The 11223-nt window shown below is 45.9% G+C and overlaps 1 protein-coding gene across 3 annotated transcripts in view; it reads left to right on the top strand.

Annotated features, from left to right (window-relative positions):
• Positions 1 to 11223, top strand: part of FY (Transducin/WD40 repeat-like superfamily protein) — a 157915-nt gene that overhangs the window by 95024 nt on the left and 51668 nt on the right. The window lies entirely within an intron of this gene.

Raw genomic sequence — 11223 nt, 5'->3', positions numbered from 1 at the left:
ATTTAGTAATCGCATCTAGATCCATTTCGGACCTCACGGATGCCCGATTAACTAATCCTTATTGCAATCATGTGTATAGAGATTTATGAGACCAAAATGCTGCAGTCATTTCGTTTTTCTGTTCTTGCACTCAAACAAGTCCAATACAAATCAATCATTTTCATTTTCGAGAATTCCAGTTCATAAGTCATACAACAGAATACTGTTAGCCCATCGGTAACCCTAAAACCCAAAAGAGGACATCAGTGACTCTATTCAAAATCGGGGTAATCCAGTGATAAAGGAGCGGGGTGACTCCCCTCTTGTGCAAACCCGTTGCACTAGATTCACTCTTGCTATTGGGGTGCTATCTGAGTAGACTATGCTAAACCGAAGGCTTCAAGGTAAAGTTCCAAAATCTGAGTATTTGCTAGGTCCTCCTCCTCCATCCACTTTGCATCCAATGCAGGATAGTTGTTGAACTTAACCAAGAACCGCCTAATCACTTTACCTTTAATCTTTCTGTTCTTCTGTGCCAATATTTGTTCTGGAATGAGAATCTCCTCGCTTTCCTCCACTTTGGGTTGCTCATCTGGCTCCCCATCATCTGGCACATCGCCTTTAAAAGGCTTCAATAGACTCACATAAAATGCATTGTGAATCTTCCAAGTATCGGGCACCTTCAGTCTAAAGGAGACATCATTAATCTTTTCTTTTATCTGGAAAGGGCCATAATACCTCATGTTATGCTTTGGAAAAAGTCGCTCCTTTCTCTTTTTCTTTCATAGGCATGCCTTCTCAAAACGTAAGAGCACCCAATCGTCTTCCTTTAATTTCAAATCGAAACAGTGTCGATCTGTTGCCTTCTTGTGTCGTTCCTGAGATTTCGCTAAAGCCTCCCGGACCTTGGCAAATGCAGTGTCCAAGTCTCTCGTGTACTGGTCGGCTTCAAAAATCTTATCTTTTGTGCCAAGGAAGGGTGGAACCTTCGAGAACCTTCAATGATCTCAAATGGCGCCTTCCCCGTCAAAGAGTGGATCATGTTGTTGTAGGCAAATTCCACCAAAGGCAAAATATTTTGCCATTGAGTCTTCTTATTAGAAATGTAAGACTTGAATAAATCCAGTACGACTGAATTTGCAGTCTCAGATTCCCATCTGTCTGCGGGTGGAAAGATGACGAGAACTGCAACCGTGTGCCAATGTTCTCCCAAATAGCCTTCCAAACAAACTTGTGAATCGGGGATCTCTATCAGAGAGTATTGTCTCAGGCATGCCATGTAATATGAAAATATGTGCATGAACAGTCTCACTGAATGATTCGACTTGATTGTTTTCTTCACTAGAATGAAGTGAGCTTGCTTGCTAAATCTGTCAATGACAATCCAAATGCCATCATGCCACTCTGTGTCTTCAAGAGATAAAAAATGAGATCCATAGCAATACTTTCCCAGGGGCGGGTGGAAATGGGTAAAGGCTGTAACAATCCTTGTGCTTTATGCCTGTCAAACTTGACCTTTTGGCATACCAAGCAACTGCGTACAAAGTCGTCCCACATCTTTCTTGATTCTCGGCCAAAAGAAGTAACGCTCCACAAATTCAGGGCGGTGTCGATGCCGCCGTGACCCGTAAAAGGTGGACAATGGCACTCAGTCAAAACCTTTTCCCTCAACGGCTATGTAACGCACAACATGGTTTTCTTCATCAAGCAGTCATCCCGTTTGAAATATCCAGTACTACCTCCCCATCTGTATTCGAGTGAATACATCGGAGAAATCCGGATTTGTGGCGTATTGATCAACCATGTCCTCGAAGCTTCTATGATGAATCGCGAAATAGCCAAAACTAGCGGCTTCCCAGACAAAGCATCTGCCACCAAGTTCTTCTGTCCCTGAACATGGACAATCTAGACAAAGCATCTGCCACCAAGTTCTTCTGTCCCTGAACATGGACAATCTGGAAGTGAAACTATGACAAGATGTTAGCCCACCGCATCTGCTTTTCGAAAAGCTACTTCTGTGACAAGAAGTAGCGTAAACTTTGATGATCAGTGGAGACCATGAAATTGGCTCCAAGTAGGTAATGTCGCCACTAAGTAAGAGCATGGATCACTGCCAAAAGCTCTTTCTCATGGATTTGTGATGTCAATTCTGGCCTTGAAAACAATCGGCTTTCATAGACAATCACATGGCCTTCTTGCATTTAGACCGTTCCCAAACTACGATCACAAGCATCACAATATACTTCGAATGGCTTTTGCAAGTCCGGCAAAGCCAACACTGGTCCACTAGTCAGAAAGGCAGTCACCTCTGTGGGTCCCCACGAGAAAGGGACTCCTTTCTGTGTCAGAATGTGCAAAGGGGAAGCTACCTCTGCAAACTTTCTAATGAACCGCCAGTAGTAAGAACACAAGCCGAAGAAGCTTCCAACTGCATGAACTTTCTTCAAAGCTGGCCAATCGGGAATAGTCTCAACCTTATTCTATGTCTGGGGAATGTTATGATCTACCAGCTGATTCCCTTTATCCTTTCTTTCCTTGTGCCCTGGGACTTGCGGGTAGCGTCTTTTGCTTCCCCTGTCCATTGGCACGTCAGAGTCAATCGTCGGAATCCTAAGACGCACTATCATTTGATTCCGCTTTCTTTGGAATCCTTTGATGAACTTGCATCTGGTTGCCCTTAGTTCGTCGAAACCCTCTGATTCTCCAAAATCCTATGATGAGCTATCATTTGGTTTCCTTGATTCATTCTCTTCACTAGCAAACTCTTGCCTTTTTGAGGGGGGTAGTATCTGGCCGTTCGCATAAGTCAATGAGCCGGTATGCATTCCAAATCGTTGCATGGTCATGTCCCATAAGTCTCCGAATGGAGTCAGACTTCTCTTTAACAAACCACAGCAAAACCGCTCAATCTGGTCTGTCAAAGTAATCTTCCGAAATGAAAAGGCTGGCAAACAAGTATCCCAAAATCTCTGGCAGTAGTCATCCAATGTATCTTTCTCAGTCATTTTCAAGTGATGCCAAGTCGTGATGACATTCATCCGCACCGTTCCTTTGAAGTAATATTTTTTCTTTCTCCCGAGAAAAAGATCCTTCTATTAGTTAATGAAACTGCCCCCTTTGAAATAATATGCAGCCTATCACTCCCTAGAATGTTTTGAGAGCCACTCTCCAGCGAAGGCGACGTCAAACTGCATATGGCCGAGTCTATCTGTACCCTTTCTACTGAGACGATGTGTCTCAAGAAATGTATCTCATGCAAGAAAAAATCGCTCTTTTCTTTCATATTTATAAGCAATTTATGCTTCCTTAGTGTCTGGAGAACCCACAAATAATTGGTATTGTGTGAAAATCTAAAAAGTTATCCTGAAAGCTCTCTTGTAGACGTCTCCAAGAGCAATACAGATATGATGGTAATCACTCTTCATATCAATTCCATAAGTAGAATTCTGAAGTCTGTCAAGTATATCATCAATCCTTGTAATGTGGAAATCTGTTCTGGTTCATTGTTTCTTTATATTGGCCTCGGCTAATTCTGTAAGGTGGCCGGTTTGGTGTTGTACTACCACGAATCAATCATGTGATCTTCACGACGTAAAGAAGGTAACTACCTTTGTACGCCTTCAAAGAAACAATCTGCCTCTGTTGCCAAAAAAATCTTGTCGTTTCTTTTTTAGGTCAAACATATTTGACCTTCATTCATCGTTCAGTTCTCTCAAGAAAAATCGAGTAAAGAAGCTGAATTCCATCAAGTACAATCTCTTTGCCCTTCATTTGTCAAAGTCGCTTTCTTAGCCCGATAGTCAACCACGACGTTGTTCTTGTGGTACCAAGGGATTTCTAGGAGGACGTCACAACCTTCCAAGGGCATTACGTAGAAGTTCTTGTGCCCTAAATACCCCTGACATTGCAAACAAGGTTTGCCAATGATCGGTGTAATGGCAACTTCTCGTCCAGGTGTCGCTAGAATTGCCTTTGCCCCACTCAATGTGATACCAGTTTTGCTTTCATCTTTCCTTTTCTTCCGCACTCGGCTGCTGCTCTGTAACTCTCAAGTTTATCTTTTGGTGGTCCTTTGAGTTCTCGTCCATCTCAATCTACGTGTACAGGTTTCGCTTCTCTGCACTCGCCTGTCCTTTCAGCTTTCCTCCCCACCTGAGAGGAGAAGCAATGGCTACATGCCATCTTGAGTAAATCTTATTAATCGGGTAATTCTTCAAGTGTCTCGCCAATCTCAGGTCCCTAGAGTACTTAATCAATCTGTTCACACATATGCCAATCTGCAGTTGACCTTTGTACTCCGTTCTGGCAAACTTGTCCATCAAAAAAAAAAAAAACAAACCCAAATCTTCATTCTTTTCTTCAGTTCTTGCGCCGGATTTTCAACTTTTCTTTGCCTTCCCACTGAGAGGTGTCATCTTTGTCAGATTCTCCACGAGAACCCATGAGTAATCTAGGATTCTTTATGGCTTTATGCCATGTAGGACAGAGCGATGAAGACGGGAGTGCGCCCGATGCACGATGTATGAAGGGTGGGAGTGACTAAAAAGTCGGGAGTCGAGGCACGAAGATTCTTTCCCAAATACTGTGTACGTTGTAAAAAGGATCGGATCCTCAATTAAAAAGAATCTTTCTGTGCTCTCATACCACTCTACCAAACTTGGACACCCCAAGTCAAGATTCTACCTCGGCACAGTAGAGATTCACTTCAAACTTATTCACAATTCGCAATAAAGTCGACACGGCCCGATGTAGTTCTGAGCCAAGAGGTATTTGCCCCAAAGACTGGCGCCCCTTTCGGTATTTATTTTTATATTAACCTTTGAGCAAAGTACAATGAGCCCGACGTTGCTCACTCTCAGACTCTGCGTCCAGATGCTCTGAGAAGTGAGGCCCTTGGGCGTATTTATTCTTACAAGGGATGTCCAAAAGCAAAGCCCCAAAAGATTTCAAACTCAAAAGCAATTGATCTCCAAAAGCTTTAAACTTAAAAGAAAAAGTTCCAAAAGCAATTGGCTCCCAAAATCTGCCAAAAGCAATCAGCGCAAATTATGGGTGTTTGTACACTGCCACGTCAGCATGACCAGAGGAAAATGTGGAGGTCCGTATTGTCTGCCACACAACTTGACAACGCGTTTTCTGGCGGAAATTGCGGTGCGTTTTCCGGGCTACTGTCACGTCAGCAGTGTGTGTGTGTGTGTGTGTGTGTGTGTGTGTGTGTCCGAGGGCCTGCTACATCACCAGTTTGTGACAATCTCTGCTGTAGGCTTCACACTTTTGGGCTCTGGGGCTTTGATCTGCTGCAAGTCAGCTATTGCGTACAAGAAGGCCCCATCAATCTCAAATAGCATATGGTCGGCCGGTTGGCACCAGGGGATGGCGTGTCAGATGTCGCAGTTGGACTATCTTGTTGAGTATGAATCGGAGAAGGCGGACCTTTAGGAAGACTGAGGCCTAGGGTTGCTCGTTGTGCCCTAGTGAGGACATCAATGGACAATTCCACTTGCAGCGCCTTATCCTTAGGGGTAACCCTACATGTGTAGCAGGTGATGGTTGAGGAATGGTGCTTACTGCAATCAGGTTGATCTTCGGAAATGTAAACTCTTGTTGGTTTAGACTAGGGTTTGAAGACATGGAGGCCTGTTGCTTGGGACAATCTTTACTGTAATGATCTTTAGCCTCGGGGCAATGGCGGCAAGGCGGAGATCCTTCAGGGAGGGGACACTTACTCTCGTATTGTCCATAGTCTCCACACCTGTAGCATAGAATGGGGCAATTGGACGGCCGAGGTGGTCTGTACTCTTGCTGCATGGGGTTGGTAGCTGAGGTGTAGAAGCTCTGAGGACCTGAGGGGGCACTAGCATGATAAAAACTTTGTGATGGGAAGGAGTATTGCATACCTTGCAATACTGGCAAAGGAAGGGTTGTCAGCAAGGTGGCATTTGGGTTTGTTGACAATAAGCAGAAACCATATGGGATTGATGGGGGTGACTGGGAGGTGTAGAGTTGTTTGAGGAAATGGAGGTAGGTGCAGGCGAAGTGAAACGAACACAAGGAGTGGATCTCCCGGCTACACGGACCGCCTACAGACACACGTCGGACGAACCACCCGACCATAGTCACCATCCGACAGCTCCCCCATATTGGGGCCAGCGTCCGAGGACATAGGCGTGCACCCGTAAGACCGAGCGTCCCATTCCACCCGACCTCACCTCATCGAGGTGACTTCGCGCACTCCTAGCCTCGCGGGCTAACCACTGGCACTCTGTCAGTGGGGGTCGATAACTGCAAATGAGGCCTTGGCCTCCCTTTTATAATAATGGCCGTGTTCACACTACGTCCGTCCAGACACTAGACGCCAATCCTGACCGCGTCTGGGCTAGATCCCCTCTCCTATGAGCGGGACATAACATACTTCCCCCCTTAAGAACCATTGATGTCCTCATTAATGAAGTGGGGGCACTGAGCTTTCAAAGCTCTAACTGGTTCCCAAGTAGCAAACCTTTCAGATTGACCCTTCCATTTAATTAAGTACTCGTCATAAGCCTTTTGGCACGAATGACCGGTACGATGATCTAAAATTGCCTCTGGTTCTCGAGGAACATACATATACTCAGTTTGCATATCTTGCCATACATTTTCCTCGATGGGCACAACAACGTCGGCTTCACCCAATTTTACTCTAAGGCGGCTGACATGAAACATTGGATGTACACTAACATCCGAAGGAAGAGCCAGTTTGCAACTTGGCCAATTTTCTTTGTGACCAAGAATGGACCACAATATCTACCTGAGAGCTTATAATGCTTTCCCGTTCGCACAGTCTTGGAATCCTTGGGTATCTTCAGATACACCCATTGTCCCACATCTAGAGTCCTTGGAGATCTCTTTTGATTAGCATAAGTAGTGACTCGATCACGAGCCGTTCTTATACTATCCTTAGCAAGTTCGAGCATTTCTTGCATGTCATACAGGAAATCACGAGCTTGGCGTTCCTTGGCTTTCTCTAAGCCAATAGCAATTGGGGTTTTAAGCTCAAATCCATACATCAGCATGAATGGGCTAAATCCAGTAGCAGAATGCGTGCTACTATTATAGGCTAACTCTAACTGTGAAAGATACCTTTCCCAATCAGATTGCTTGTGAGAGACATAAGCTCTTAATATGTCCTCTAATGTCCGATGCATCCTCTCGATTTGTGTGTCAGACTCAAGATGGTCAGAAGACGACATACTCAACTTTGTCTGAAGATGAGCAAACACATCTTGCCAAAATCGGCCAGTGAACTTAGTATTTCGATCACTGACAATATCCTCTGGCACACTATATAGCTTATACAGCAAATCGACAAATAAAACCGCCAACTCATGGCTTTTTACTGTCGACTTCGTTAGTATAAATTTCTCCATTTTTGTGAGTCTATCGACCACCAATCCAAATGGCGTCATTGCCTCGACTAGTATTTGGCAAACCAACGATAAAGTCCATGGAAATACTTTGCCACTTGGTATTTGGGATTTCCAATGGATGTAGCAAGCCAGCTTTTCTAAGGCGCTCTGCCTTATTGACTGGACACTGAGCGCACCTCTTCACATAGCCCTCTATGTAAGTGCGCATTCTTGGCCAATAGAAATGTCACTTGACCAAAGCCAAAGTTCTTTGAATGCCTGGGTGCCCAGCGCTAGGAACATCGTGGCATTCGCACAAAATCCTTTGTCAAACCTCATCGATTTCCGGCACGCAGACTTTTCCATTTTTGAACAATAGTCCACTTCTAATGGAATATTGTCATTGTCTCGTGTCTCCCGCACGACTCACTTGGGTCTCCGGATCACCCAAACCTGTACGCGAGTCATGCCCCGCTTCGACCTCGTTCTATATCTTGCCTATATGGCCATAGGAACGACATAGCCCTGGGATAGAGAGAGAAATCCGTCGAAATTTCAGCCATAGACAAAGCATTAACCTCAGGAATCGTGCTGAGTGCATCGGCAACTCGATTGCTGGATCCTTTTCTATAACGGATCTCAAAGTCAAACTCTTTCATAAGCTCAACCCATCTAGCCTTCCGGCCTCTGAGATCACCCTGATCACAGACATAGCGCAAGAAATGATGATTTGTCCATGCAACAAACGTAGAGCCATACAAGTAGTGTCGCCATTTCCTCAAAGCGTGGACTACAACGTAAAGCTCCTTCTCATACGTTGGATAACACATCTCAATGTCAGAAAGTTTTTTACTGTCGCGATGAAAACATGCTCCGTAGGCACTTCTTCGCGAGGGAACTTGCGCACTAGGTCTTGAAGACATTTGGTACAATTGGGCAGCCATGGGCATCACCGGCAACATCTTCTTTGCGGATGAAATCTGCAGTAGTATCTTCTTTTTGCAAGAACTGATCTCCCCTTCTGAGTGAGGGCATGTGATGCTTTTATAGCTCCTGGCCACGGCACGAATAGCTGAGCGCAGGCTCCTCGTGTAGAGATCGTGGCCGTTTTTTTTTTTGGTTTTTTTGTGGCGTTGTTCTGCCAGTGTAGCAAGGCTACAATGTCACTTCACAGGACAAACAGACAGTTGGGCAGTTAGTTACAGTTGGTCTGGTTCACACTGGACGGACCCTCTGGGCTGGGGAGTGACACGTGGCAGGGTACCGACGGTGGTCTAGTGGACATCGTGGCCAGGTCACCACCACCACTCAGTTTGGAGATAGACCTAGCTGACTAGACATTTATGAGCCGTTGGTGCCTCTTTATGGTTGTACATATGAGTAGTCGTTTTGGGCCAGTTGCATCATCTTGTACGTAGTCGTCTAGAGTGAGTCTATACACAGAGCACGTCTTCACCATCCTTGCACATCCGAGCCTCGACACCCCCATTGTACGTGTGAGTCCTGGGTTGGAGCTGAGTGTGCATGCCACGCCAGAGTCTGTACCGGTTGTTTGAGATAGTCGAGCCAATCCATATGTACTTGTCTACTGTTGTGTCTTTGTGAGCTCTGTTGATGTCTATTGTTTCCTTTCTTTTTAGTCTGTTTGAGTGCGATTGTCACGCACATTGCACTGAGGACCACCCATTGTAGAGAGCACGACACATTATCCGCGCTACAGGTGCTCTCATTTTGGCGATCACGGTGGGACCTCAATTGAAATCTCACTGTGTGAGGTGCAAATCTTGAAGCTAGTTGGGTCTATCTAGCTTCACTTACCTTGCCTAGCTTCGCCGACCTTGCCTTGCATTGTTCTCCTCTAACCTGGTCCAACTATTCTCCTCTTGCCTGGTCCAAGTGGTCTTGTCCTCTCTCGCCCTGGTCCAACCTGTCCTCGTCCCTGGTCTAGACCTCCTCGACCCTGGTCTAGTCCTCGTCGTCCTTGGTCCAGCCTGGTCTAGTCACTTGCCTGGTCCAGTAGAGTCTAGACCAGTCTTCAGCCAGTTCAAGGTTTTCTCGCCCAAAGGTTGGTTGGATTGGTGGTCACTGTATGACACATACAAGGCGGTCAGTCGAGGTCAAAGCGCACTACTGAGCCCTCTGAAGTACTATAACAAAAGATGACCTTTGGTACCTAGTAGAAGTCCATCAACCTCATCACCTATACCTTCACATAGATCACCCATTCCTTAATCCGGTTCCACATCTTCCAGATCACCTTCTCCAGTAAAGCTCTCTCCTATTCTTCTACAATAGGCTACTGAGTTGCAGGCTCAGATTCAGCAAGGGGCCATGGAGCCATTGGCTAGCGTTTTGGCTAACGTAAACATCAAGTTCCCTACATTCAAAGGACTCTCTTCAGAAGATACTGACGACCATGCAAGGAGGTTTGTATCTCTCTGTAGGGGTCGTGGTCTTAACAGGGAAGATGCTTATTCGGTACTCTTTCCATCCACCTTGGATGGCTGAGCAGACAAATGGTACAGCCACTTTGCAGAGAACCATTTTGCAACCTGGGTAGCCTTAAGGCAACAATTTTGTGCAGCTTTCAGGCCCGATGACTACCAGGAGAAGGTGTTGGATGAGTCAAACTCCAGTAGTAGCTGACAAACCGGCAGGTAGTGTCAAGAGCCAACCTACCTCGCTTCTATCAGATATTGATGGGGCTTTCATCAAAGCAGTAGAGGACTTGCAGAAGCTAAAGATACCAGAGCAAGCTCTAATCAAAGGAAACAAGCCCACAACAGAGTCTATCTTGAAAAATACTTTTCAGCAAGTGTCACTGTACGACATGCTTCAACTTGATGCAAATTTTAGAAGTGACACCCTTTCCATCATCCAGTCTCCGTACCCTGGTGCAGGCCCTAGTGGCGGGCACCTACCTGTGCAGCCCTTGGAGTCCTACATGATTTCATATCCAGCTGCTCCCCTCACCGACTACGAAAGTCCTCGTCTCACTCTGTTTATTCTTGGCATCAATTCTCAGGCGTCATAGTTGATGGTGGATCTGGGATCAATTCGATGCTAGAATTTACTATGTTGGCCTTAGGTCTGTAGCCTACCCGCCCTGCTCCATTCACTGTTACATTGGCAGACCAGAGGATAGTCTACCTTGTGGGCGTAGTAGAGAAGGTGCCTCTGATGATACAAGACTTCACATTTAGCTTGGATTTTGTGGTGGTCAGTCTTCCTCAGGTGGAGAGAGGATTTCCTTTGCTGATTGGTAGACCATAGTTGAGGCATACTAAGACACTTCATGATTGGGGCAACGACGCCATGTGGATACATACTCCTGGATTCCCCATGCAACCAATTCGGCTCGAAGGAGGTATGGATCCAGTGGTTCATCACAGCTCATTGTCAGTACAGTCCAACCCCGACCCTGAGTAGCCCATCTCACCTGACGGGTCTGACGAGGACCTGCTGCAGTGGTTGGAAGCTACCGCCTCGATGCCATGCTATGTGGTCTCTATTCAAAACTCACATGTGCCGGTAACACTTCTCTTTCAACTCCTCAGGCGGACACAGATGTCACAAGTCCTACACTAGACAGTGGATCAGTCCAAGAAGTAAGTGGGTCAGCCTCAAATTCTCATGATTCAGATGATCCTCCTATGGAAACCCTTGGCCTCGAGGAACGTATCACACATCACCGAAGGGGGAAAAAATATCCTCTGCATGAACTCGCCAATGATTCCCCCCTTCCTATAACATCTCCCAGGTCGGATGCCCCGCCCACTCTAAAGCACCCTGTTATGTCTGTGTCTGAAGATTTACCCTTTGATGAGCTTCCACTAGGATGGTTACAAGAAGAGTATGC

The sequence above is a fragment of the Adiantum capillus-veneris genome, chromosome 3, assembly GCF_014529385.1.
Source record: "Adiantum capillus-veneris isolate H3 chromosome 3, ASM1452938v2, whole genome shotgun sequence".
Classification (NCBI taxonomy): Eukaryota; Viridiplantae; Streptophyta; class Polypodiopsida; order Polypodiales; family Pteridaceae; genus Adiantum; species Adiantum capillus-veneris.
The sequence above is the reverse complement of the archived record's forward strand: the minus strand, read 5'-3'. Positions and strand labels throughout refer to the sequence as shown.